This window comes from Nicotiana tomentosiformis, chromosome 5 (assembly GCF_000390325.3).
Source record: "Nicotiana tomentosiformis chromosome 5, ASM39032v3, whole genome shotgun sequence".
NCBI lineage: Eukaryota > Viridiplantae > Streptophyta > Magnoliopsida > Solanales > Solanaceae > Nicotiana > Nicotiana tomentosiformis.
Window position 1 is genome coordinate 45578647 of NC_090816.1, and position 4839 is coordinate 45583485.

The 4839-nt window shown below is 35.4% G+C and overlaps 1 long non-coding RNA gene across 2 annotated transcripts; it reads left to right on the plus strand.

The window, feature by feature from the left end:
* Positions 1–471: 471 nt before the first annotated feature.
* On the plus strand, positions 472–3423 carry LOC104093842 (uncharacterized). 2 transcript variants are annotated; one of them, XR_011407781.1, is made up of 2 exons: positions 472–773; positions 2624–3423. It is a non-coding gene; the product is annotated as an uncharacterized lncRNA (long non-coding RNA). The 2 variants fall into 2 exon arrangements; XR_685727.2 differs by lacking the exon at positions 472–773 and adding an exon at positions 1864–2442.
* The last annotated feature ends 1416 nt before the right edge of the window (positions 3424–4839 follow it).

Genomic DNA, 4839 nt, shown 5'->3' on the forward strand with positions numbered 1-4839 from the left:
AGAAGACAGCATAAAATGAAATAAATGGTGGACCAGAAACAACCTAAGCCTACTTTTAGTTTTAGGATGAATTTTTTTTTAAGAACTCAACTTCAAACTCTCTATTACTCCCCACCGTGTGGACATTGTCCTTGTGCCTTTTTTTGCATATTAAATCAGGAGTAATTAGAAAAATATAAACTTTTTAGCCTAAATTAAATAGAAATTAAAAAGCATTGCATGTATGTAACATTCCAAATTATGTTCTGAGTACTTGAATAGTTGGTATAACGATTTATAACTTGTTCTAATGATTTAGGTTGAGAACCCAAGGGGCTCGGGTGAGATTTGGATCACTTTGAACAAAAATAATAGTGCTAATTTTTCGATATCTGGCGCATAGCGATCGCGGTCACAAGTACACGGTAACAGAAAAAAAAAATACCAAAATTTGCGATAGTGAAGACCTGGCCACGATAGATGAGAGGTAGCCCGACTCCTTCTCTACAATCGCGGTAAGGGACCCGTGATAGCAAAGAGTTAGGGCGGTCTCTTCTTTGCGATATTGGTGAGGGAACCACAATAGCGGAGGGCTAGCCACCCCACTTATTTGTGATAACAGTAGGGACTCCGCAATCGCAGAGGACTACCTTGAGTGTTAAAACACAGACTTCGATAGGGAAGAGTTAGCCCCACACCTTCTCCGTGATCACGGCAAGGGAGCCGATAGCAGAGGGTTAGCCAGCACACTTCTCCGGTATAGTAGAGAACCTAGTCCATGGAGTCCTAAGAAGGTAAGAATTCCAATCTGTCAGATGCTTCTTAGGCCCTTGTTTCAAGGAGGTTATGTAATAGTAACAGAAGGAGACAAGTATAAATATAAATCCACCCAAATCACTAAACCTAACTCACTAAAATCAAACCTTAGGAGTATTCCGCCGTGTGCTTGTAGCGACTGAATCTTGTTATCGATAGAACACCATTGATTGGTCTATTTGCAAAGAAAATCTGGGAATTCAAAATTTTGTTCTGTCCTCCCCACATTTCTTATGCGATTGTCACTACTGCTTGTCAATTTGAATTGCATTAAAACTCTCGTTTGAACTGAATATACGAGAATTCTAAATAAGAACTCGAGACTTGACTTTATACCTAACATGACAAGAGTATACAGGTCCGCCAAGGACGAATAAGAGCTCGTTGAACTATTACTCCTTATATTTTTCAAGTTTTGCCGGTTCTAGGTCATGAGTTTGTAAAATTTTGAAGGGGATCAACACGAATCGTCAGGGTAAGTATTCTAAAACTACATATGGATTATTTAAATGCTTTAATCCAAATTTTTATCATCAAATTCATGGGATTAGACATAGAATTATAGACTTTAACTCCAAAACCCTAAATAAAAAAAAACAAGGATTTAAGTAACCAGACGAACTGGAATTTAGAACATGAGCACATATATATATTTGGACTAGTTAGATCTTGGATAGCAGGAAAAGGTATTAGGTCTCGGGTTTTGACCCAGTTAACCAAGAATTAACTTTTTGAGTTTTTTCAGTATTCTCTCGTACCATTTTAATATGAAAGGCCTGCGAGAAATTGATGCTATCTTATGTGTCAAAGTTAATATATAGTGGGAGTTTTGTTATACGAAAATATCACTATAGTGGAAAAAGGTTCTTTCTATTATATTAAATCATTTGGGTATAATAAAATTTAATACTCAATTTGATGTTCCAATAAAATTAATAAAAATTTGAATTTTTTTTTGTCAATTAGATTATACTATTGTAATTGAAACTATATTGTATGGTATGTAGTGCACTAAAACGAATATCAATATTGCTGTTTAATTTGAAAATAATAAGGATATACTCATAATCCAAGTAGTGATTATTGGAGAAATATCAAAAGAACACTTGGTTTCCTAAAAGAACGAAGTCTTTTGCCTATTGCTACTAACTTTCTTCTATATAGACTCACATCACATATTATTATATATTGTACATAGATATATTGTCAATTAAAGGAGCTCAATTTTATGATGTAATAAAGTATTAAATTATAAGGGCCTAAGAAAAATCAGTTATTCCTTTTTATTTATGTTGGATGGACGAAAAGGCACCTTGCATGAAAAGACACTAATTTCTATAAAAGGTGTGTGGTCTCTAAAGTCACACACTTTCTATTTTCTTTCTCATCTCTGAAAAGTACAACGTATTAAATAATGTGCACGACTTAAAAGATTTGCCTCCTTCAATCAAATATTCTGCAATGGATCAAGCTTAGTGTTCTTAACCATTATTCTAGATTTATATCTTTGTTAATGATTTGCTTGTGATATTGTGTGGATGAAATTATTTTTTTCTACAATTGATATCAGAAAACGATCTTGGTAGATCATTATGTGTGATTTGGATATTACTTGCTATTATTGAAGGCATCTATAATCCATGAAAGGTTTTCAATATTTTTTAGCAAAATTCTAATATGAATACGATATTTTTTTACAATTTTGGAAATAGTTTCTACTATTTTTTCAAAATATTGACGGCATGTTTCTTTTATTTTTCGGGTTTCTAAGGTAGTTTATGTTAGATCTAAGTTTCAATGATGAAAAATAATATATTTCTATTTGCAGGTATATTCTAGGAACAAAGGAAAGGACAAGTAAGATAGCCAAAGATATACGAAGAAAGACGAGAAAGGAAGGAATAAAGGGAAAGAAGAAAAAGATCTCCAATGATCTGATAGCCCATGCGAAGGAAGATAAGAAAGCAAGGTCCAAAATCAGAGGAGTTCAAGACTGCTAAGAATCCGCCTGTCATAGCTATTAAAGAACTGAGGATTTGGTCATTAAAAAAAAAATTGTTGAACTCCAAAATCAAAGGACAAATAAAAGGTTGTTCGTTGAAATAGGACTCGCTCACAGATGGAAGATTCTATCAAGCTCGCTGATCAAGACTCAAATCAAGGAGGCTCCATACTTATTCTTGGAAAGAATCAATTCTTAATTCATTCCAAGGATCAATTTCCCTGAGACTGCAATCTCTCAAATTTGCCACAATCAATTCAAAGCAGATTTCTCAAGGTGTATATATTGCAAAACGGCCAAGAGGAGAGATCTACTTTGATCGTACCAACTTCGTGCTCTTTGTTCTACTCTAAGCAAGCATTGTAATATGAGTGTGATTTACTATGTAACTAGTAGAGAGAAGAAATAGAAAAAAATATTGGTGAGGCATTGTATTGAAAATACAACGGGTGTACTTAGAACTAAAAGGCAGTTGGTGTTCGTGATAGCATCAACACACTTGTACGAAATTTTCAAGAAGATTTGAAGAGAGAACCCACTTGCAACCCAATGGGACTAGTGTAGGATTCACATTGAATCCGAACCAGTATTAAAATATCTTGTGTCATTTAATATTTGCACTTTACATTCTGTCTTTATCCTTTACCTCACATCTATTTCTAGTCGACGAATTGGTAAACTAGTCAACTACTTAGTCATAAAAAGAAAAATACGACAATTCACCCCCATACTTTCAATTGGTATCAGAGCGTGGTCTCACATTTTGATTTTGCTTAACAACTAGTGAGAAAAGATCATGTCAAATCAAGTAATCATCGGAGCTCTATTTCAAGAAGGGACTACGGGCAAGGCCCACATACTTCAACGGACAACACTTTTCACATTGGAAGATTCGCATTGAAATTTATGCAAAGTCCTATGATGTCAAAGTTTCACGCGTAATAAAAAAGCCAGACTATCCAATTCTAGCAGCAAAGACTGACAAGAAAGCATATGGACAAACATCCACTAAACCCATCGATCTGGATGAATACTCTGATGAGCAAATAGCAGTAATATAAGTTAATGCCAAAGCACGAAACCCTCTATACAACGTGATAAATGGAGAAGAATATGAGAAAATCTCAAGCTGTGATACTGCTAAATAAATGTGGGATAAGTTGGAAGTCACTTATGAACGGACAAGCTAAGTTAAGGAAACAAGGATAAATCTGCCGATCCATGACTATGAACTTTTTCAGATGAAAGAAGGTGAATCCATTGAGGAAATATTTGCCCGATTCAGTAAAATTATTGGAAGATCTTCTATGAATCCAAAGTTGTTTCTTCGATCTCTTTAGCACTGCATCGCAGAACCAAACATGATATATAATACTCTAAGTCTCTTTCATAATCTAATGCAAATTTCAATCCATAGTCACACATGAATCCGTAAACCCTAAAGTACCACATCTTGGATCTTGAACCCTCTAGAATCATCCTCGAGAGTCACCCAATCTGACCTAGTGCCGAATGCATAGCCAAACACACGGAATGACTAATGCTCCGCTAGCATATGAATAGGCAAAGAGAAGCAACCGAGCGAATCCTTTCCCATTACACACTACATTCACAAACGACTATCAAACCTGATCCATTCCACAACCTCCATATATCAATAAGGTGAAATATAGCATGCATCTAGCAATTTCCTCGCTCGATTCGTCCTCAAAGTCATAACTAATCCACAATGTACCTTAGTTCAGAAATTACAACAACACATGACCATGCGATCCGATCGTCGATGGTAAACTCGCCCACTTGGCTTTAAGCTATAATCACATAACCTAAGAACTCGCAATGAATCCTCCTCTTAAGTCACTATGATCTCACACCGTTAATCAACTGAATTTCTCGTAAGCTCATGTTGCACTAACCATAACACATCATAAAATACCTGCCCAAATGCACACTTAACCTCGTGACAGTCACGCCATCTTTCTCAAGCGATCCAGATTCACCTCATAGTATATACATCCCATTAGATAGAAGGTAAAACTCTT